The sequence below is a fragment of the Salvelinus alpinus genome, chromosome 3 (genome assembly GCF_045679555.1).
Source record: "Salvelinus alpinus chromosome 3, SLU_Salpinus.1, whole genome shotgun sequence".
Classification (NCBI taxonomy): Eukaryota; Metazoa; Chordata; class Actinopteri; order Salmoniformes; family Salmonidae; genus Salvelinus; species Salvelinus alpinus.
The window spans coordinates 107,418,615-107,442,906 of record NC_092088.1 but is presented as its reverse complement, the minus strand read 5'-3'; positions in this window follow the sequence as shown (position 1 = coordinate 107,442,906).

The window sequence follows — 24,292 nt, the reverse complement described above, 5'->3', positions numbered from 1 at the left end:
ATAGTGGTAGTGGGGTGATAGATGCCTAGTGCCCTTATGGCTCTAATCTGATAGTGGTAGTGGGGTGGTAGATACCTAGTCTCCATTATGGCTCTAATCTGATAGTGGTAGTGGGGTGGTAGATGCCTAGTGCCTTTATGGCTCTAATCTGATAGTGGTAGTGGGGTGGTAGATGCCAAGTGCCCTTATGGCTCTAATCTTATAGAGGTAGTGGGGTGGTAGATACCTAGTCTCCATTATGGCTCTAATCTGATAGAGGTAGTGGGGTGGTAGATACCTAGTCTCCATTATGGCTCTAATCTGATAGTGGTAGTGGGGTGGTAGATACCTAGTCTCCATTATGGCTCTAATCTGATAGTGGTAGTGGGGTGGTAGATACCTAGTCTACATTATGGCTCTAATCTGGTAGTGGTAGTGGTGTGGTAGATACCTAGTCTCCATTATGGCTCTAATCTGATAGTGGTAGTGGGGTGGTAGATACCTAGTGCCTTTATGGCTCTAATCTGATAGTGGTAGTGGGGTGGTAGATGCCTAGTGCCCTTATGGCTCTAATCTGATAGTGGTAGTGGGGTGGTAGATACCTAGTCTCCATTATGGCTCTAATCTGATAGTGGTAGTGGGGTGGTAGATGCCTAGTGCCTTTATGGCTCTAATCTGATAGTGGTAGTGGGATGAAAGATGCCTAGTGCCTTATGGCTCTAATCTGATAGTGGTAAAGGGGTGGTAGATACCTAGTTTCCATTATGGCTCTAATCTGATAGTGGTAGTGGGATGGTAGATGTCTAGTGCCCTTATGGCTCTAATCTGATAGTGGTAGCGGGGTGGTAGATGCCTAGTGCCCTTATGGCTCTAATCTGATAGTGGTAGTGGGGTGGTAGATACCTAGTTTCCATTATGGCTCTAATCTGATAGTGGTAGTGGGGTGGTAGATGTCTAGTGCCCTTATGGCTCTAATCTGATAGTGGTAGCGGGGTGGTAGATGCCTAGTGCCCTTATGGCTTTAATCTGATAGTGGTTGTGTGGTGGTAGATGCCTAGTGCCCTTATGGCTCTAATCTGATAGTGGTAGTGGGGTGGTAGATGTCTAGTGCCCTTATGGCTCTAATCTGATAGTGGTAGCGGGGTGGTAGATGCCTAGTGCCCTTATGGCTCTAATCTGATAGTGGTAGTGGGGTGGTAGATACCTAGTCTCCATTATGGCTCAAATCTGATAGTGGTAGTGGGGTGGTAGATGCCTAGTGCCTTTATGGCTCTAATCTGATAGTGGTAGTGGGGTGAAAGATGCCTAGTGCCCTTAAGGCTCTAATCTGATAGTGGTAGTGGGGTGGCAGATACCTAGTATCCATTATGGCTCTAATCTGATAGTGGTAGTGGGGTGGTAGATGTCTAGTGCCCTTATGGCTCTAATCTGATAGTGGTAGCGGGGTGGTAGATGCCTAGTGCCCTTATGGCTCTAATCTGATAGTGGTAGTGTGGTGGTAGATGCCTAGTGCCCTTATGGCTCTAATCTGATAGTGGTAGTGGGGTGGTAGATACCTAGTTTCCATTATGGCTCTAATCTGATAGTGGTAGTGGGGTGGTAGATGTCTAGTGCCCTTATGGCTCTAATCTGATAGTGGTAGTGGGGTGGTAGAAGCCTAGTGCCCTTATGGCTCTAATCTGATAGTGGTAGTGTGGTGGTAGATGCCTAGTGCCCTTATGGCTCTAATCTGATAGTGGTAGTGGGGTGGTAGAAGCCTAGTCTCCATTATGGCTCTAATCTGGTAGTGGTAGAGGGGTGGTAGATACCTAGTCTCCATTATGGCTCTAATGTGATAGTGGTAGTGGGGTGGTAGATACCTAGTCTCCATTATGGCTCTAATCTGATAGTGGTAGTGGGGTGGAAGATACCTACTCTCCATTATGGCTCTAATCTGATAGAGGTAGTGGGGGTGGTAGATACCTAGTCTCCATTATGGCTCTAATCTAAAAGTGGTAGTGGGGTGGTAGATACCTAGTCTCCATTACGGCTCAATGGTAGTGGTAGTGGGGTGGTAGATACCTAGTCTCCATTATGGCTCTAATCTGGTAGTGGTAGTGGGGTGGAAGATACCTAGTCTCCATCATGGCTCTAATCTGATAGTGGTAGTGGGGTGGTAGATACCTAGTCTCCATTATGGCTCTAATCTGGTAGTGGTAGTGGGGTGGTAGATACCTAGTCTCCATTATGGCTCTAATCTGATAGTGGTAGTGGGGTGGTAGATACCTAGTCTCCATTATGGCTCTAATCTGATAGTGGTAGTGGGGTGGTAGATGCCTAGTGCCTTTATGGCTCTAATCTGATAGTGGTAGTGGGGTGGTAGATGCCTAGTGCCCTTATGGCTCTAATCTGATAGTGGTAGTGGGGTGGTAGATACCTAGTCTCCATTATGGCTCTAATCTGATAGTGGTAGAGGGGTGGTAGATGCCTAGTGCCTTTATGGTTCTAATCTGATAGTGGTAGTGGGGTGATAGATGCCTAGTGCCCTTATGGCTCTAATCTGAAAGTGGTAGTGGGGTGGTAGATACCTAGTCTCCATTATGGCTCTAATCTGATAGTGGTAGTGGGGTGGTAGATGCCAAGTGCCCTTATGGCTCTAATCTTATAGAGGTAGTGGGGTGGTAGATACCTAGTCTCCATTATGGCTCTAATCTGATAGTGGTAGTGGGGTGGTAGATACCAAGTCTCCATTATGGCTCTAATCTGATAGTGGTAGTGGGGTGGTAGATACCTAGTCTCCATTATGGCTCTAATCTGGTAGTGGTAGTGTGCTGGTAGATACCTAGTCTCCATTATGGCTCTAATCTGATAGTGGTAGTGGGGTGGTAGATACCTAGTCTCCATTATGGCTCTAATCTGATAGTGGTAGTGGGGTGGTAGATACATAGTCTCCATTATGGCTCTAAACTGATAAAGGTAGTGGGGTAGTGGATACATAGTCTCCATTATGGCTCTAATCTGATAGTGGTAGTGGGGTGGTAGATACCTAGTCTCCATTATGGCTCTAATCTGATAGTGGTAGTGGGGTGGTAGATGCCTAGTGCCTTTATGGCTCTAATCTGATAGTGGTAGTGGGGTGGTAGATGCCAAGTGCCCTTATGGCTCTAATCTTATAGAGGTAGTGGGGTGGTAGATACCTAGTCTCCATTATGGCTCTAATCTGATAGTGGTAGTGGGGTGGTAGATACCTAGTCTCCATTATGGCTCTAATCTGATAGTGGTAGTGGGGTGGTAGATACCTAGTGCCTTTATGGCTCTAATCTGATAGTGGTAGTGGGGTGGTAGATGCCTAGTGGCCTTATGGCTCTAATCTGGTAGTGGTAGTGTGCTGGTAGATACCTAGTCTCCATTATGGCTCTAATCTGATAGTGGTAGTGGGGTGGTAGATACCTAGTCTCCATTATGGCTCTAATCTGATAGTGGTAGTGGGGTGGTAGATACATAGTCTCCATTATGGCTCTAAACTGATAAAGGTAGTGGGGTGGTGGATACATAGTCTCCATTATGGCTCTAATCTGATAGTGGTAGTGGGGTGGTAGATACCTAGTCTCCATCATGGCTCTAATCTGATAGTGGTAGTGGGGTGGTAGATGCCTAGTGCCTTTATGGCTCTAATCTGATAGTGGTAGTGGGGTGGTAGATGCCAAGTGCCCTTATGGCTCTAATCTTATAGAGGTAGTGGGGTGGTAGATACCTAGTCTCCATTATGGCTCTAATCTGATAGTGGTAGTGGGGTGGTAGATACCTAGTCTCCATTATGGCTCTAATCTGATAGTGGTAGTGGGGTGGTAGATACCTAGTGCCTTTATGGCTCTAATCTGATAGTGGTAGTGGGGTGGTAGATGCCTAGTGGCCTTATGGCTCTAATCTGATAGTGGTAGTGGGGTGGTAGATACCTAGTCTCCATTATGGCTCTAATCTGATAGTGGTAGTGGGGTGGTAGATGCCTAGTGCCTTTATGGCTCTAATCTGATAGTGGTAGTGGGATGAAAGATGCCTAGTGCCTTATGGCTCTAATCTGATAGTGGTAAAGGGGTGGTAGATACCTAGTTTCCATTATGGCTCTAATCTGATAGTGGTAGTGGGGTGGTAGATGTCTAGTGCCCTTATGGCTCTAATCTGATAGTGGTAGCGGGGTGGTAGATGCCTAGTGCCCTTATGGCTCTAATCTGATAGTGGTAGTGGGGTGGTAGATACCTAGTTTCCATTATGGCTCTAATCTGATAGTGGTAGTGGGGTGGTAGATGTCTAGTGCCCTTATGGCTCTAATCTGATAGTGGTAGTGGGGTGGTAGATGCCTAGTGCCCTTATGGCTTTAATCTGATAGTGGTTGTGTGGTGGTAGATGCCTAGTGCCCTTATGGCTCTAATCTGATAGTGGTAGTGGGGTGGTAGATGTCTAGTGCCCTTATGGCTCTAATCTGATAGTGGTAGCGGGGTGGTAGATGCCTAGTGCCCTTATGGCTCTAATCTGATAGTGGTAGTGGGGTGGTAGATACCTAGTCTCCATTATGGCTCAAATCTGATAGTGGTAGTGGGGTGGTAGATGCCTAGTGCCTTTATGGCTCTAATCTGATAGTGGTAGTGGGGTGGCAGATGCCTAGTGCCCTTAAGGCTCTAATCTGATAGTGGTAGTGGGGTGGCAGATACCTAGTTTCCATTATGGCTCTAATCTGATAGTGGTAGTGGGGTGGTAGATGTCTAGTGCCCTTATGGCTCTAATCTGATAGTGGTAGCGGGGTGGTAGATGCCTAGTGCCCTTATGGCTCTAATCTGATAGTGGTAGTGTGGTGGTAGATGCCTAGTGCCCTTATGGCTCTAATCTGATAGTGGTAGTGGGGTGGTAGATACCTAGTTTCCATTATGGCTCTAATCTGATAGTGGTAGTGGGGTGGTAGATGTCTAGTGCCCTTATGGCTCTAATCTGATAGTGGTAGTGGGGTGGTAGATACCTAGTGCCTTTATGGCTCTAATCTGATAGTGGTAGTGGGGTGGTAGATGCCTAGTGCCCTTATGGCTCTAATCTGATAGTGGTAGTGGGGTGGTAGATACCTAGTCTCCATTATGGCTCTAATCTGATAGTGGTAGTGGGGTGGTAGATGCCTAGTGCCTTTATGGCTCTAATCTGATAGTGGTAGTGGGATGAAAGATGCCTAGTGCCTTATGGCTCTAATCTGATAGTGGTAAAGGGGTGGTAGATACCTAGTTTCCATTATGGCTCTAATCTGATAGTGGTAGTGGGGTGGTAGATGTCTAGTGCCCTTATGGCTCTAATCTGATAGTGGTAGCGGGGTGGTAGATGCCTAGTGCCCTTATGGCTCTAATCTGATAGTGGTAGTGGGGTGGTAGATACCTAGTTTCCATTATGGCTCTAATCTGATAGTGGTAGTGGGGTGGTAGATGTCTAGTGCCCTTATGGCTCTAATCTGATAGTGGTAGCGGGGTGGTAGATGCCTAGTGCCCTTATGGCTTTAATCTGATAGTGGTTGTGTGGTGGTAGATGCCTAGTGCCCTTATGGCTCTAATCTGATAGTGGTAGTGGGGTGGTAGATGTCTAGTGCCCTTATGGCTCTAATCTGATAGTGGTAGCGGGGTGGTAGATGCCTAGTGCCCTTATGGCTCTAATCTGATAGTGGTAGTGGGGTGGTAGATACCTAGTCTCCATTATGGCTCAAATCTGATAGTGGTAGTGGGGTGGTAGATGCCTAGTGCCTTTATGGCTCTAATCTGATAGTGGTAGTGGGGTGAAAGATGCCTAGTGCCCTTAAGGCTCTAATCTGATAGTGGTAGTGGGGTGGCAGATACCTAGTTTCCATTATGGCTCTAATCTGATAGTGGTAGTGGGGTGGTAGATGTCTAGTGCCCTTATGGCTCTAATCTGATAGTGGTAGCGGGGTGGTAGATGCCTAGTGCCCTTATGGCTCTAATCTGATAGTGGTAGTGTGGTGGTAGATGCCTAGTGCCCTTATGGCTCTAATCTGATAGTGGTAGTGGGGTGGTAGATACCTAGTTTCCATTATGGCTCTAATCTGATAGTGGTAGTGGGGTGGTAGATGTCTAGTGCCCTTATGGCTCTAATCTGATAGTGGTAGTGGGGTGGTAGAAGCCTAGTGCCCTTATGGCTCTAATCTGATAGTGGTAGTGTGGTGGTAGATGCCTAGTGCCCTTATGGCTCTAATCTGATAGTGGTAGTGGGGTGGTAGAAGCCTAGTCTCCATTATGGCTCTAATCTGGTAGTGGTAGAGGGGTGGTAGATACCTAGTCTCCATTATGGCTCTAATGTGATAGTGGTAGTGGGGTGGTAGATACCTAGTCTCCATTATGGCTCTAATCTGATAGTGGTAGTGGGGTGGTAGATGCCAAGTGCCCTTATGGCTCTAATCTTATAGAGGTAGTGGGGTGGTAGATACCTAGTCTCCATTATGGCTCTAATCTGATAGTGGTAGTGGGGTGGTAGATACCTAGTCTCCATTATGGCTCTAATCTGATAGTGGTAGTGGGGTGGTAGATACCTAGTCTCCATTATGGCTCTAATCTGGTAGTGGTAGTGTGCTGGTAGATACGTAGTCTCCATTATGGCTCTAATCTGATAGTGGTAGTGGGGTGGTAGATACCTAGTCTCCATTATGGCTCTAATCTGATAGTGGTAGTGGGGTGGTAGATACATAGTCTCCATTATGGCTCTAAACTGATAAAGGTAGTGGGGTGGTAGATACATAGTCTCCATTATGGCTCTAATCTGATAGTGGTAGTGGGGTGGTAGATACCTAGTCTCCATTATGGCTCTAATCTGATAGTGGTAGTGGGGTGGTAGATACCTAGTCTCCATTATGGCTCTAATCTGATAGTGGTAGTGGGGTGGTAGAAGCCTAGTGCCTTTATGGCTCTAATCTGATAGTGGTAGTGGGGTGAAAGATGCCTAGTGCCCTTAAGGCTCTAATCTGATAGTGGTAGTGGGGTGGCAGATACCTAGTTTCCATTATGGCTCTAATCTGATAGTGGTAGTGGGGTGGTAGATGTCTAGTGCCCTTATGGCTCTAATCTGATAGTGGTAGCGGGGTGGTAGATGCCTAGTGCCCTTATGGCTCTAATCTGATAGTGGTAGTGTGGTGGTAGATACCTAGTTTCCATTATGGCTCTAATCTGATAGTGGTAGTGGGGTGGTAGATGTCTAGTGCCCTTATGGCTCTAATCTGATAGTGGTAGTGGGGTGGTAGAAGCCTAGTGCCCTTATGGCTCTAATCTGATAGTGGTAGTGTGGTGGTAGATGCCTAGTGCCCTTATGGCTCTAATCTGATAGTGGTAGTGGGGTGGTAGAAGCCTAGTCTCCATTATGGCTCTAATCTGGTAGTGGTAGAGGGGTGGTAGATACCTAGTCTCCATTATGGCTCTAATGTGATAGTGGTAGTGGGGTGGTAGATACCTAGTCTCCATTATGGCTCTAATCTGATAGTGGTAGTGGGGTGGTAGATGCCAAGTGCCCTTATGGCTCTAATCTTATAGAGGTAGTGGGGTGGTAGATACCTAGTCTCCATTATGGCTCTAATCTGATAGTGGTAGTGGGGTGGTAGATACCTAGTCTCCATTATGGCTCTAATCTGATAGTGGTAGTGGGGTGGTAGATACCTAGTCTCCATTATGGCTCTAATCTGGTAGTGGTAGTGTGCTGGTAGATACGTAGTCTCCATTATGGCTCTAATCTGATAGTGGTAGTGGGGTGGTAGATACCTAGTCTCCATTATGGCTCTAATCTGATAGTGGTAGTGGGGTGGTAGATACATAGTCTCCATTATGGCTCTAAACTGATAAAGGTAGTGGGGTGGTAGATACATAGTCTCCATTATGGCTCTAATCTGATAGTGGTAGTGGGGTGGTAGATACCTAGTCTCCATTATGGCTCTAATCTGATAGTGGTAGTGGGGTGGTAGATGCCTAGTGCCTTTATGGCTCTAATCTGATAGTGGTAGTGGGGTGGTAGATGCCAAGTGCCCTTATGGCTCTAATCTTATAGAGGTAGTGGGGTGGTAGATACCTAGTCTCCATTATGGCTCTAATCTGATAGTGGTAGTGGGGTGGTAGATACCTAGTCTCCATTATGGCTCTAATCTGATAGTGGTAGTGGGGTGGTAGATACCTAGTCTCCATTATGGCTCTAATCTGGTAGTGGTAGTGGTGTGGTAGATGCCTAGTCTCCATTATGGCTCTAATCTGATAGTGGTAGTGGGGTGGTAGATGCCTAGTGCCTTTATGGCTCTAATCTGATAGTGGTAGTGGGGTGGTAGATACCTAGTCTCCATTATGGCTCTAATCTGATAGTGGTAGTGGGGTGGTAGATACCTAGTCTCCATTATGGCTCTAATCTGATAGTGGTAGTGGGGTGGTAGATGCCTAGTGCCTTTATGGCTCAAATCTGATAGTGGTAGTGGGGTGATAGATGCCTAGTGCCCTTATGGCTCTAATCTGATAGTGGTAAAGGGGTGGTAGATACCTAGTTTCCATTATGGCTCTAATCTGATAGTGGTAGTGGGGTGGTAGATGTCTAGTGCCCTTATGGCTCTAATCTGATAGTGGTAGTGGGGTGGTAGATACCTAGTCTCCATTATGGCTCTAATCTGATAGTGGTAGTGGGGTGGTAGATGCCTAGTGCCTTTATGGCTCAAATCTGATAGTGGTAGTGGGGTGATAGATGCCTAGTGCCCTTATGGCTCTAATCTGATAGTGGTAGTGGGGTGGTAGATACCTAGTCTCCATTATGGCTCTAATCTGATAGTGGTAGTGGGGTGGTAGATACCTAGTCTCCATTATGGCTCTAATCTGATAGTGGTAGTGGGGTGGTAGATACCTAGTCTCCATTATGGCTCTAATCTGGTAGTGGTAGTGTGCTGGTAGATACGTAGTCTCCATTATGGCTCTAATCTGATAGTGGTAGTGGGGTGGTAGATACCTAGTCTCCATTATGGCTCTAATCTGATAGTGGTAGTGGGGTGGTAGATACATAGTCTCCATTATGGCTCTAAACTGATAAAGGTAGTGGGGTGGTAGATACATAGTCTCCATTATGGCTCTAATCTGATAGTGGTAGTGGGGTGGTAGATACCTAGTCTCCATTATGGCTCTAATCTGATAGTGGTAGTGGGGTGGTAGATGCCTAGTGCCTTTATGGCTCTAATCTGATAGTGGTAGTGGGGTGGTAGATGCCAAGTGCCCTTATGGCTCTAATCTTATAGAGGTAGTGGGGTGGTAGATACCTAGTCTCCATTATGGCTCTAATCTGATAGTGGTAGTGGGGTGGTAGATACCTAGTCTCCATTATGGCTCTAATCTGATAGTGGTAGTGGGGTGGTAGATACCTAGTCTCCATTATGGCTCTAATCTGGTAGTGGTAGTGGTGTGGTAGATGCCTAGTCTCCATTATGGCTCTAATCTGATAGTGGTAGTGGGGTGGTAGATGCCTAGTGCCTTTATGGCTCTAATCTGATAGTGGTAGTGGGGTGGTAGATACCTAGTCTCCATTATGGCTCTAATCTGATAGTGGTAGTGGGGTGGTAGATACCTAGTCTCCATTATGGCTCTAATCTGATAGTGGTAGTGGGGTGGTAGATGCCTAGTGCCTTTATGGCTCAAATCTGATAGTGGTAGTGGGATGAAAGATGCCTAGTGCCTTATGGCTCTAATCTGATAGTGGTAAAGGGGTGGTAGATACCTAGTTTCCATTATGGCTCTAATCTGATAGTGGTAGTGGGGTGGTAGATGTCTAGTGCCCTTATGGCTCTAATCTGATAGTGGTAGCGGGGTGGTAGATGCCTAGTGCCCTTATGGCTCTAATCTGATAGTGGTAGTGGGGTGGTAGATACCTAGTTTCCATTATGGCTCTAATCTGATAGTGGTAGTGGGGTGGTAGATGTCTAGTGCCCTTATGGCTCTAATCTGATAGTGGTAGCGGGGTGGTAGATGCCTAGTGCCCTTATGGCTTTAATCTGATAGTGGTTGTGTGGTGGTAGATGCCTAGTGCCCTTATGGCTCTAATCTGATAGTGGTAGTGGGGTGGTAGATGTCTAGTGCCCTTATGGCTCTAATCTGATAGTGGTAGCGGGGTGGTAGATGCCTAGTGCCCTTATGGCTCTGATCTGATAGTGGTAGTGGGGTGGTAGATACCTAGTCTCCATTATGGCTCAAATCTGATAGTGGTAGTGGGGTGGTAGATGCCTAGTGCCTTTATGGCTCTAATCTGATAGTGGTAGTGGGGTGAAAGATGCCTAGTGCCCTTAAGGCTCTAATCTGATAGTGGTAGTGGGGTGGCAGATACCTAGTTTCCATTATGGCTCTAATCTGATAGTGGTAGTGGGGTGGTAGATGTCTAGTGCCCTTATGGCTCTAATCTGATAGTGGTAGCGGGGTGGTAGATGCCTAGTGCCCTTATGGCTCTAATCTGATAGTGGTAGTGTGGTGGTAGATGCCTAGTGCCCTTATGGCTCTAATCCGATAGTGGTAGTGGGGTGGTAGATACCTAGTTTCCATTATGGCTCTAATCTGATAGTGGTAGTGGGGTGGTAGATGTCTAGTGCCCTTATGGCTCTAATCTGATAGTGGTAGTGGGGTGGTAGAAGCCTAGTGCCCTTATGGCTCTAATCTGATAGTGGTAGTGTGGTGGTAGATGCCTAGTGCCCTTATGGCTCTAATCTGATAGTGGTAGTGGGGTGGTAGAAGCCTAGTCTCCATTATGGCTCTAATCTGGTAGTGGTAGAGGGGTGGTAGATACCTAGTCTCCATTATGGCTCTAATGTGATAGTGGTAGTGGGGTGGTAGATACCTAGTCTCCATTATGGCTCTAATCTGATAGTGGTAGTGGGGTGGAAGATACCTACTCTCCATTATGGCTCTAATCTGATAGAGGTAGTGGCGGTGGTAGATACCTAGTCTCCATTATGGCTCTAATCTAAAAGTGGTAGTGGGGTGGTAGATACCTAGTCTCCATTATGGCTCAATGGTAGTGGTAGTGGGGTGGTAGATACCTAGTCTCCATTATGGCTCTAATCTGGTAGTGGTAGTGGGGTGGAAGATACCTAGTCTCCATTATGGCTCTAATCTGATAGTGGTAGTGGGGTGGTAGATACCTAGTCTCCATTATGGCTCTAATCTGGTAGTGGTAGTGGGGTGGTAGATACCTAGTCTCCATTATGGCTCTAATCTGATAGTGGTAGTGGGGTGGTAGATACCTAGTCTCCATTATGGCTCTAATCTGATAGTGGTAGTGGGGTGGTAGATGCCTAGTGCCTTTATGGCTCAAATCTGATAGTGGTAGTGGGATGAAAGATGCCTAGTGCCTTATGGCTCTAATCTGATAGTGGTAAAGGGGTGGTAGATACCTAGTTTCCATTATGGCTCTAATCTGATAGTGGTAGTGGGGTGGTAGATACCTAGTCTCCATTATGGCTCTAATCTGATAGTGGTAGTGGGGTGGTAGATACCTAGTCTCCATTATGGCTCTAATCTGGTAGTGGTAGTGTGCTGGTAGATACGTAGTCTCCATTATGGCTCTAATCTGATAGTGGTAGTGGGGTGGTAGATACCTAGTCTCCATTATGGCTCTAATCTGATAGTGGTAGTGGGGTGGTAGATACATAGTCTCCATTATGGCTCTAAACTGATAAAGGTAGTGGGGTGGTAGATACATAGTCTCCATTATGGCTCTAATCTGATAGTGGTAGTGGGGTGGTAGATACCTAGTCTCCATTATGGCTCTAATCTGATAGTGGTAGTGGGGTGGTAGATGCCTAGTGCCTTTATGGCTCTAATCTGATAGTGGTAGTGGGGTGGTAGATGCCAAGTGCCCTTATGGCTCTAATCTTATAGAGGTAGTGGGGTGGTAGATACCTAGTCTCCATTATGGCTCTAATCTGATAGTGGTAGTGGGGTGGTAGATACCTAGTCTCCATTATGGCTCTAATCTGATAGTGGTAGTGGGGTGGTAGATACCTAGTCTCCATTATGGCTCTAATCTGGTAGTGGTAGTGGTGTGGTAGATGCCTAGTCTCCATTATGGCTCTAATCTGATAGTGGTAGTGGGGTGGTAGATGCCTAGTGCCTTTATGGCTCTAATCTGATAGTGGTAGTGGGGTGGTAGATACCTAGTCTCCATTATGGCTCTAATCTGATAGTGGTAGTGGGGTGGTAGATACCTAGTCTCCATTATGGCTCTAATCTGATAGTGGTAGTGGGGTGGTAGATGCCTAGTGCCTTTATGGCTCAAATCTGATAGTGGTAGTGGGATGAAAGATGCCTAGTGCCTTATGGCTCTAATCTGATAGTGGTAAAGGGGTGGTAGATACCTAGTTTCCATTATGGCTCTAATCTGATAGTGGTAGTGGGGTGGTAGATGTCTAGTGCCCTTATGGCTCTAATCTGATAGTGGTAGCGGGGTGGTAGATGCCTAGTGCCCTTATGGCTCTAATCTGATAGTGGTAGTGGGGTGGTAGATACCTAGTTTCCATTATGGCTCTAATCTGATAGTGGTAGTGGGGTGGTAGATGTCTAGTGCCCTTATGGCTCTAATCTGATAGTGGTAGCGGGGTGGTAGATGCCTAGTGCCCTTATGGCTTTAATCTGATAGTGGTTGTGTGGTGGTAGATGCCTAGTGCCCTTATGGCTCTAATCTGATAGTGGTAGTGGGGTGGTAGATGTCTAGTGCCCTTATGGCTCTAATCTGATAGTGGTAGCGGGGTGGTAGATGCCTAGTGCCCTTATGGCTCTGATCTGATAGTGGTAGTGGGGTGGTAGATACCTAGTCTCCATTATGGCTCAAATCTGATAGTGGTAGTGGGGTGGTAGATGCCTAGTGCCTTTATGGCTCCAATCTGATAGTGGTAGTGGGGTGAAAGATGCCTAGTGCCCTTAAGGCTCTAATCTGATAGTGGTAGTGGGGTGGCAGATACCTAGTTTCCATTATGGCTCTAATCTGATAGTGGTAGTGGGGTGGTAGATGTCTAGTGCCCTTATGGCTCTAATCTGATAGTGGTAGCGGGGTGGTAGATGCCTAGTGCCCTTATGGCTCTAATCTGATAGTGGTAGTGTGGTGGTAGATGCCTAGTGCCCTTATGGCTCTAATCTGATAGTGGTAGTGGGGTGGTAGATACCTAGTTTCCATTATGGCTCTAATCTGATAGTGGTAGTGGGGTGGTAGATGTCTAGTGCCCTTATGGCTCTAATCTGATAGTGGTAGTGGGGTGGTAGAAGCCTAGTGCCCTTATGGCTCTAATCTGATAGTGGTAGTGTGGTGGTAGATGCCTAGTGCCCTTATGGCTCTAATCTGATAGTGGTAGTGGGGTGGTAGAAGCCTAGTCTCCATTATGGCTCTAATCTGGTAGTGGTAGAGGGGTGGTAGATACCTAGTCTCCATTATGGCTCTAATGTGATAGTGGTAGTGGGGTGGTAGATACCTAGTCTCCATTATGGCTCTAATCTGATAGTGGTAGTGGGGTGGAAGATACCTACTCTCCATTATGGCTCTAATCTGATAGAGGTAGTGGCGGTGGTAGATACCTAGTCTCCATTATGGCTCTAATCTAAAAGTGGTAGTGGGGTGGTAGATACCTAGTCTCCATTATGGCTCAATGGTAGTGGTAGTGGGGTGGTAGATACCTAGTCTCCATTATGGCTCTAATCTGGTAGTGGTAGTGGGGTGGAAGATACCTAGTCTCCATTATGGCTCTAATCTGATAGTGGTAGTGGGGTGGTAGATACCTAGTCTCCATTATGGCTCTAATCTGGTAGTGGTAGTGGGGTGGTAGATACCTAGTCTCCATTATGGCTCTAATCTGATAGTGGTAGTGGGGTGGTAGATACCTAGTCTCCATTATGGCTCTAATCTGATAGTGGTAGTGGGGTGGTAGATGCCTAGTGCCTTTATGGCTCTAATCTGATAGTGGTAGTGGGGTGGTAGATGCCTAGTGCCCTTATGGCTCTAATCTGATAGTGGTAGTGGGGTGGTAGATACCTAGTCTCCATTATGGCTCTAATCTGATAGTGGTAGTAGGGTGGTAGATGCCTAGTGCCTTTATGGTTCTAATCTGATAGTGGTAGTGGGGTGATAGATGCCTAGTGCCCTTATGGCTCTAATCTGAAAGTGGTAGTGGGGTGGTAGATACCTAGTCTCCATTATGGCTCTAATCTGATAGTGGTAGTGGGGTGGTAGATGCCAGGTGCCCTTATGGCTCTAATCTTATAGAGGTAGTGGGGTGGTAGATACCTAGTCTCCATTATGGCTCTAATCTGATAGTGGTAGTGGGGTGGTAGATACCTAGTCTCCATTATGGCTCTAATCTGATAGTGGTAGTGGGGTGGTAGATACCTAGTCTCCATTATGGCTCTAATCTGGTAGTGGTAGTGTGCTGGTAGATACGTAGTCTCCATTATGGCTCTAATCTGATAGTGGTAGTTGGGTGGTAGATACCTAGTCTCCATTATGGCTCTAATCTGATAGTGGTAGTGGGGTGGTAGATACATAGTCTCCATTATGGCTCTAAACTGATAAAGGTAGTGGGGTGGTAGATACATAGTCTCCATTATGGCTCTAATCTGATAGTGGTAGTGGGGTGGTAGATACCTAGTCTCCATTATGGCTCTAATCTGATAGTGGTAGTGGGGTGGTAGATGCCTAGTGCCTTTATGGCTCTAATCTGATAGTGGTAGTGGGGTGGTAGATGCCAAGTGCCCCTTATGGCTCTAATCTTATAGAGGTAGTGGGGTGGTAGATACCTAGTCTCCATTATGGCTCTAATCTGATAGTGGTAGTGGGGTGGTAGATACCTAGTCTCCATTATGGCTCTAATCTGATAGTGGTAGTGGGGTGGTAGATACCTAGTCTCCATTATGGCTCTAATCTGGTAGTGGTAGTGGTGTGGTAGATACCTAGTCTCCATTATGGCTCTAATCTGATAGTGGTAGTGGGGTGGTAGATACCTAGTGCCTTTATGGCTCTAATCTGATAGTGGTATTGGGGTGGTAGATTTCTAGTGCCCTTATGGCTCTAATCTGATAGTGGTAGTGGGGTGGTAGATACCTAGTCTCCATTATGGCTCTAATCTGATAGTGGTAGTGGGGTGGTAGATGCCTAGTGCCTTTATGGCTCTAATCTGATAGTGGTAGTGGGATGAAAGATGCCTAGTGCCTTATGGCTCTAATCTGATAGTGGTAAAGGGGTGGTAGATACCTAGTTTCCATTATGGCTCTAATCTGATAGTGGTAGTGGGGTGGTAGATGTCTAGTGCCCTTATGGCTCTAATCTGATAGTGGTAGCGGGGTGGTAGATGCCTAGTGCCCTTATGGCTCTAATCTGATAGTGGTAGTGGGGTGGTAGATACCTAGTTTCCATTATGGCTCTAATCTGATAGTGGTAGTGGGGTGGTAGATGTCTAGTGCCCTTATGGCTCTAATCTGATAGTGGTAGCGGGGTGGTAGATGCCTAGTGCCCTTATGGCTTTAATCTGATAGTGGTTGTGTGGTGGTAGATGCCTAGTGCCCTTATGGCTCTAATCTGATAGTGGTAGTGGGGTGGTAGATGTCTAGTGCCCTTATGGCTCTAATCTGATAGTGGTAGCGGGGTGGTAGATGCCTATTGCCCTTATGGCTCTAATCTGATAGTGGTAGTGGGGTGGTAGATACCTAGTCTCCATTATGGCTCAAATCTGATAGTGGTAGTGGGGTGGTAGATGCCTAGTGCCTTTATGGCTCTAATCTGATAGTGGTAGTGGGGTGAAAGATGCCTAGTGCCCTTAAGGCTCTAATCTGATAGTGGTAGTGGGGTGGCAGATACCTAGTTTCCATTATGGCTCTAATCTGATAGTGGTAGTGGGGTGGTAGATACCTAGTCTCCATTATGGCTCTAATCTGGTAGTGGTAGTGTGCTGGTAGATACGTAGTCTCCATTATGGCTCTAATCTGATAGTGGTAGTGGGGTGGTAGATACCTAGTCTCCATTATGGCTCTAATCTGATAGTGGTAGTGGGGTGGTAGATACATAGTCTCCATTATGGCTCTAAACTGATAAAGGTAGTGGGGTGGTAGATACATAGTCTCCATTATGGCTCTAATCTGATAGTGGTAGTGGGGTGGTAGATACCTAGTCTCCATTATGGCTCTAATCTGATAGTGGTAGTGGGGTGGTAGATGCCTAGTGCCTTTATGGCTCTAATCTGATAGTGGTAGTGGGGTGGTAGATGCCAAGTGCCCTTATGGCTCTAATCTTATAGAGGTAGTGGGGTGGTAGATACCTAGTCTCCATTATGGCTCTAATATGATAGTGGTAGTGGGGTGGTAGATACCTAGTCTCCATTATGGCTCTAATCTGATAGTGGTAGTGGGGTGGCAGATACCTAGTTTCCATTATGGCTCTAATCTGATAGTGGTAGTGGGGTGGTAGATGTCTAGTGCCCTTATGGCTCTAATCTGATAGTGGTAGCGGGGTGGTAGATGCCTAGTGCCCTTATGGCTCTAATCTGATAGTGGTAGTGTGGTGGTAGATGCCTAGTGCCCTTATGGCTCTAATCTGATAGTGGTAGTGGGGTGGTAGATACCTAGTTTCCATTATGGCTCTAATCTGATAGTGGTAGTGGGGTGGTAGATGTCTAGTGCCCTTATGGCTCTAATCTGATAGTGGTAGTGGGGTGGTAGAAGCCTAGTGCCCTTATGGCTCTAATCTGATAGTGGTAGTGGGGTGGTAGATGCCTAGTGCCCTTATGGCTCTAATCTGATAGTGGTAGTGGGGTGGTAGATACCTAGTCTCCATTATGGCTCTAATGTGATAGTGGTAGTGGGGTGGTAGATACCTAGTCTCCATTATGGCTCTAATCTGATAGTGGTAGTGGGGTGGAAGATACCTACTCTCCATTATGGCTCTAATCTGATAGAGGTAGTGGGGGTGGTAGATACCTAGTCTCCATTATGACTCTAATCTAAAAGTGGTAGTGGGGTGGTAGATACCTAGTCTCCATTATGGCTCAATGGTAGTGGTAGTGGGGTGGTAGATACCTAGTCTCCATTATGGCTCTAATCTGGTAGTGGTAGAGGGGTGGAAGATACCTAGTCTCCATTATGGCTCTAATCTGATAGTGGTAGTGGGGTGGTAGATACCTAGTCTCCATTATGGCTCTAATCTGGTAGTGGTAGTGGGGTGGTAGATACCTAGTCTCCATTATGGCTCTAATCTGATAGTGGTAGTGGGGTGGTAGATACCTAGTCTCCATTATGGCTCTAATCTGATAGTGGTAGTGGGGTGGTAGATGCCTAGTGCCTTTATGGCTCTAATCTGATAGTGGTAGTGGGGTGGTAGATGCCTAGTGCCCTTATGGCTCTAATCTGATAGTGGTAGTGGGGTGTTAGATACCTAGTCTCCATTATGGCTCTAATCTGATAGTGGTAGTGGGGTGGTAGATGCCTAGTGCCTTTATGGTTCTAATCTGATAGTGGTAGTGGGGTGATAGATGCCTAGTGCCCTTATGGCTCTAATCTGATAGTGGTAGTGGGGTGGTAGATACCTAGTCTCCATTATGGCTCTAATCTGATAGTGGTAGTGGGGTGGTAGATGCCTAGTTTCTTTATGGCTCTAATCTGATAGTGGTAGTGGGGTGGTAGATGCCAAGTGCCCTTATGGCTCTAATCTTATAGAGGTAGTGGGGTGGTAGATACCTAGTCTCCATTATGGCTCTAATCTGATAGTGGTAGTGGGGTGGTAGATACCTAGTCTCCATTATGGCTCTAATCTGATAGTGGTAGTGGGGTGGTAGATACCTAGTCTCCATTATGGCTCTAATCTGGTAGTGGTAGTGTGCTGGTAGATACCTAGTCTCCATTATGGCTCTAATCTGATAGTGGTAGTGGGGTGGTAGATACCTAGTCTCCATTATGGCTCTAATCTGATAGTGGTAGTGGGGTGGTAGATACATAGTCTCCATTATGGCTCTAATCTGATAAAGGTAGTGGGGTGGTAGATACATAGTCTCCATTATGGCTCTAATCTGATAGTGGTAGTGGGGTGGTAGATGCCAAGTGCCCTTATGGCTCTAATCTTATAGAGGTAGTGGGGTGGTAGATACCTAGTCTCCATTATGGCTCTAATCTGATAGTGGTAGTGGGGTGGTAGATACCTAGTCTCCATTATGGCTCTAATCTGATAGTGGTAGTGGGGTGGTAGATACCTAGTCTCCATTATGGCTCTAATCTGGTAGTGGTAGTGTGCTGGTAGATACGTAGTCTCCATTATGGCTCTAATCTGATAGTGGTAGTGGGGTGGTAGATACCTAGTCTCCATTATGGCTCTAATCTGATAGTGGTAGTGGGGTGGTAGATACATAGTCTCCATTATGGCTCTAAACTGATAAAGGTAGTGGGGTGGTAGATACATAGTCTCCATTATGGCTCTAATCTGATAGTGGTAGTGGGGTGGTAGATACCTAGTCTCCATTATGGCTCTAATCTGATAGTGGTAGTGGGGTGGTAGATGCCTAGTGCCTTTATGGCTCTAATCTGATAGTGGTAGTGGGGTGGTAGATGCCAAGTGCCCTTATGGCTCTAATCTTATAGAGGTAGTGGGGTGGTAGATACCTAGTCTCCATTATGGCTCTAATCTGATAGTGGTAGTGGGGTGGTAGATACCTAGTCTCCATTATGGCTCTAATCTGATAGTGGTAGTGGGGTGGTAGATACCTAGTCTCCATTATGGCTCTAATCTGGTAGTGGTAGTGGTGTGGTAGATACCTAGTCTCCATTATGGCTCTAATCTGATAGTGGTAGTGGGGTGGTAGATACCTAGTGCCTTTATGGCTCTAATCTGATAGTGGTAGTGGGGTGGTAGATGCCTAGTGCCCTTATGGCTCTAATCTGATAGTGGTAGTGGGGTGGTAGATACCTAGTCTCCATTATGGCTCTAATCTGATAGTGGTAGTGGGGTGGTAGATGCCTAGTGCCTTTATGGCTCTAATCTGATAGTGGTAGTGGGATGAAAGATGCCTAGTGCCTTATGGCTCTAATCTGATAGTGGTAAAGGGGTGTTAGATACCTAGTTTCCATTATGGCTCTAATCTGATAGTGGTAGTGGGGTGGTAGATGTCTAGTGCCCTTATGGCTCTAATCTGATAGTGGTAGCGGGGTGGTAGATGCCTAGTGCCCTTATGGCTCTAATCTGATAGTGGTAGTGGGGTGGTAGATACCTAGTTTCCATTATGGCTCTAATCTGATAGTGGTAGTGGGGTGGTAGATGTCTAGTGCCCTTATGGCTCTAATCTGATAGTGGTAGCGGGGTGGTAGATGCCTAGTGCCCTTATGGCTTTAATCTGATAGTGGTTTTGTGGTGGTAGATGCCTAGTGCCCTTATGGCTCTAATCTGATAGTGGTAGTGGGGTGGTAGATGTCTAGTGCCCTTATGGCTCTAATCTGATAGTGGTAGCGGGGTGGTAGATGCCTAGTGCCCTTATGGCTCTAATCTGATAGTGGTAGTGGGGTGGTAGATACCTAGTCTCCATTATGGCTCAAATCTGATAGTGGTAGTGGGGTGATAGATGCCTAGTGCCTTTATGGCTCTAATCTGATAGTGGTAGTGGGGTGAAAGATGCCTAGTGCCCTTAAGGCTCTAATCTGATAGTGGTAGTGGGGTGGCAGATACCTAGTTTCCATTATGGCTCTAATCTGATAGTGGTAGTGGGGTGGTAGATGTCTAGTGCCCTTATGGCTCTAATCTGATAGTGGTAGCGGGGTGGTAGATGCCTAGTGCCCTTATGGCTCTAATCTGATAGTGGTAGTGTGGTGGTAGATGCCTAGTGCCCTTATGGCTCTAATCTGATAGTGGTAGTGGGGTGGTAGATACCTAGTTTCCATTATGGCTCTAATCTGATAGTGGTAGTGGGGTGGTAGATGTCTAGTGCCCTTATGGCTCTAATCTGATAGTGGTAGTGGGGTGGTAGAAGCCTAGTGCCCATATGGCTCTAATCTGATAGTGGTAGTGTGGTGGTAGATACCTAGTCTCCATTATGGCTCTAATCTGGTAGTGGTAGAGGGGTGGTAGATACCTAGTCTCCATTATGGCTCTAATGTGATAGTGGTAGTGGGGTGGTAGATACCTAGTCTCCATTATGGCTCTAATCTGATAGTGGTAGTGGGGTGGAAGATACCTACTCTCCATTATGGCTCTAATCTGATAGAGTTAGTGGGGGTGGTAGATACCTAGTCTCCATTATGGCTCTAATCTAAAAGTGGTAGTGGGGTGGTAGATACCTAGTCTCCATTATGGCTCAATGGTAGTGGTAGTGGGGTGGTAGATACCTAGTCTCCATTATGGCTCTAATCTGGTAGTGGTAGTGGGGTGGAAGATACCTAGTCTCCATTATGGCTCTAATCTGATAGTGGTAGTGGGGTGGTAGATACCTAGTCTCCATTATGGCTCTAATCTGGTAGTGGTAGTGGGGTGGTAGATACCTAGTCTCCATTATGGCTCTAATCTGATAGTGGTAGTGGGGTGGTAGATACCTAGTCTCCATTATGGCTCTAATCTGATAGTGGTAGTGGGGTGGTAGATGCCTAGTGCCTTTATGGCTCTAATCTGATAGTGGTAGTGGGGTGGTAGATGCCTAGTGCCCTTATGGCTCTAATCTGATAGTGGTAGTGGGGTGTTAGATACCTAGTCTCCATTATGGCTCTAATCTGATAGTGGTAGTGGGGTGGTAGATGCCTAGTGCCTTTATGGTTCTAATCTGATAGTGGTAGTGGGGTGATAGATGCCTAGTGCCCTTATGGCTCTAACCTGATAGTGGTAGTGGGGTGGTAGATACCTAGTCTCCATTATGGCTCTAATCTGATAGTGGTAGTGGGGTGGTAGATGCCAAGTGCCCTTATGGCTCTAATCTTATAGAGGTAGTGGGGTGGTAGATACCTAGTCTCCATTATGGCTCTAATCTGATAGTGGTAGTGGGGTGGTAGATACCTAGTCTCCATTATGGCTCTAATCTGATAGTGGTAGTGGGGTGGTAGATACCTAGTCTCCATTATGGCTCTAATCTGGTAGTGGTAGTGTGCTGGTAGATACCTAGTCTCCATTATGGCTCTAATCTGATAGTGGTAGTGGGGTGGTAGATACCTAGTCTCCATTATGGCTCTAATCTGATAGTGGTAGTGGGGTGGTAGATGTCTAGTCACCGTTTTAGGCTCTAATCTGATAGAGGTAGTGGGGTGGTAAATGACTAGTCTCCCTGATGTCTCTAATCTGATAGTGGTAGTGGGGTGGTAGATGCCTAGTGCCTTTATGGCTCTAATCTGATAGTGGTAGTGGGGTGAAAGATGCCTAGTGCCCTTAAGGCTCTAATCTGATAGTGGTAGTGGGGTGGCAGATACCTAGTTTCCATTATGGCTCTAATCTGATAGTGGTAGTGGGGTGGTAGATGTCTAGTGCCCTTATGGCTCTAATCTGATAGTGGTAGCGGGGTGGTAGATGCCTAGTGCCCTTATGGCTCTAATCTGATAGTGGTAGTGTGGTGGTAGATGCCTAGTGCCCTTATGGCTCTAATCTGATAGTGGTAGTGGGGTGGTAGATACCTAGTTTCCATTATGGCTCTAATCTGATAGTGGTAGTGGGGTGGTAGATGTCTAGTGCCCTTACGGCTCTAATCTGATAGTGGTAGTGGGGTGGTAGAAGCCTAGTGCCCTTATGGCTCTAATCTGATAGTGGTAGTGTGGTGGTAGATACCTAGTCTCCATTATGGCTCTAATCTGGTAGTGGTAGAGGGGTGGTAGATACCTAGTCTCCATTATGGCTCTAATGTGATAGTGGTAGTGGGGTGGTAGATACCTAGTCTCCATTATGGCTCTAATCTGATAGTGGTAGTGGGGTGGAAGATACCTACTCTCCATTATGGCTCTAATCTGATAGAGTTAGTGGGGGTGGTAGATACCTAGTCTCCATTATGGCTCTAATCTAAAAGTGGTAGTGGGGTGGTAGATACCTAGTCTCCATTATGGCTCAATGGTAGTGGTAGTGGGGTGGTAGATACCTAGTCTCCATTATGGCTCTAATCTGGTAGTGGTAGTGGGGTGGAAGATACCTAGTCTCCATTATGGCTCTAATCTGATAGTGGTAGTGGGGTGGTAGATACCTAGTCTCCATTATGGCTCTAATCTGGTAGTGGTAGTGGGGTGGTAGATACCTAGTGCCTTTATGGCTCTAATCTGATAGTGGTAGTGGGGTGGTAGATGCCTAGTGCCCTTATGGCTCTAATCTGATAGTGGTAGTGGGGTGTTAGATACCTAGTCTCCATTATGGCTCTAATCTGATAGTGGGAGTGGGGTGGTAGATGCCTAGTGCCTTTATGGCTCTAATCTGATAGTGGTAGTGGGGTGATAGATGCCTAGTGCCCTTATGGCTCTAATCTGATAGTGGTAGTGGGGTGGTAGATACCTAGTCTCCATTATGGCTCTAATCTGATAGTGGTAGTGGGGTGGTAGATGCCAAGTGCCCTTATGGCTCTAATCTTATAGAGGTAGTGGGGTGGTAGGTACCTAGTCTCCATTATGGCTCTAATCTGATAGTGGTAGTGGGGTGGTAGATACCTAGTCTCCATTATGGCTCTAATCTGATAGTGGGAGTGGGGTGGTAGATGCCTAGTGCCTTTATGGCTCTAATCTGATAGTGGTAGTGGGGTGATAGATGCCTAGTGCCCTTATGGCTCTAATCTGATAGTGGTAGTGGGGTGGTAGATACCTAGTCTCCATTATGGCTCTAATCTGATAGTGGTAGTGGGGTGGTAGATGCCAAGTGCCCTTATGGCTCTAATCTTATAGAGGTAGTGGGGTGGTAGGTACCTAGTCTCCATTATGGCTCTAATCTGATAGTGGTAGTGGGGTGGTAGATACCTAGTCTCCATTATGGCTCTAATCTGATAGTGGTAGTGGGGTGGTAGATACCTAGTCTCCATTATGGCTCTAATCTGGTAGTGGTAGTGTGCTGGTAGATACCTAGTCTCCATTATGGCTCTAATCTGATAGTGGTAGTGGGGTGGTAGATACCTAGTCTCCATTATGGCTCTAATCTGATAGTGGTAGTGGGGTGGTAGATACATAGTCTCCATTATGGCTCTAAACTGATAAAGGTAGTGGGGTGGTAGATACATAGTCTCCATTATGGCTCTAATCTGATAGTGGTAGTGGGGTGGTAGATACCTAGTCTCCATTATGGCTCTAATCTTATAAAGGTAGTGGGGTGGTAGATGTCTAGTCACCGTTTTAGGCTCTAATCTGATAGAGGTAGTGGGGTGGTAAATGACTAGTCTCCCTGATGGCTCTAATCTGATAGTGGTAGTGGGGTTGTAGATGTCTAGTGCCTTTATGGCTCTAATCTGATAGTGGTAGTGGGGTGGTAGATACCTAGTCTCCATTATGGCTCTAATCTGGTAGTGGTAGAGGGGTGGTAGATACCTAGTCTCCATTATGGCTCTAATGTGATGGTGGTAGATACCTAGTCTCCATTATGGCTCTAATCTGATAGTGGTAGTGGGGTGGAAGATTCCTACTCTCCATTATGGCTCTAATCTGATAGAGGTAGTGGGGGTGGTAGATTCCTACTCTCCATTATGGCTCTAATCTGATAGAGGTAGTGGGGGTGGTAGATACCTAGTCTCCATTATGGCTTTAATCTAAAAGTGGTAGTGGGGTGGTAGATACCTAGTCTCCATTATGGCTCAATGGTAGTGGTAGTGGGGTGGTAGATACCTAGTCTCCATTATGGCTCTAATCTGGTAGTGGTAGTGGGGTGGAAGATACCTAGTCTCCATTATGGCTCTAATCTGATAGTGGTAGTGGGGTGGTAGATACCTAGTCTCCATTATGGCTCTAATCTGGTAGTGGTAGTGGGGTGGTAGATACCTAGTCTCCATTATGGCTCTAATCTGATAGTGGTAGTGGGGTGGTAGATACCTAGTCTCCATTATGGCTCTAATCTGATAGTGGTAGTGGGGTGGTAGATGCCTAGTGCCTTTATGGCTCTAATCTGATAGTGGTAGTGGGGTGGTAGATGCCTAGTGCCCTTATGGCTCTAATCTGATAGTGGTAGTGGGGTGGTAGATTTATAGTCTCCATTATGGCTCTAATCTGATAGTGGTAGTGGGGTGGTAGATGCCTAGTGCCTTTATGGTTCTAATCTGATAGTGGTAGTGGGGTGGTAGATACCTAGTCTCCATTATGGCTCTAATCTGATAGTGGTAGTGGGGTGGTAGATACCTAGTCTCCATTATGGCTCTAAT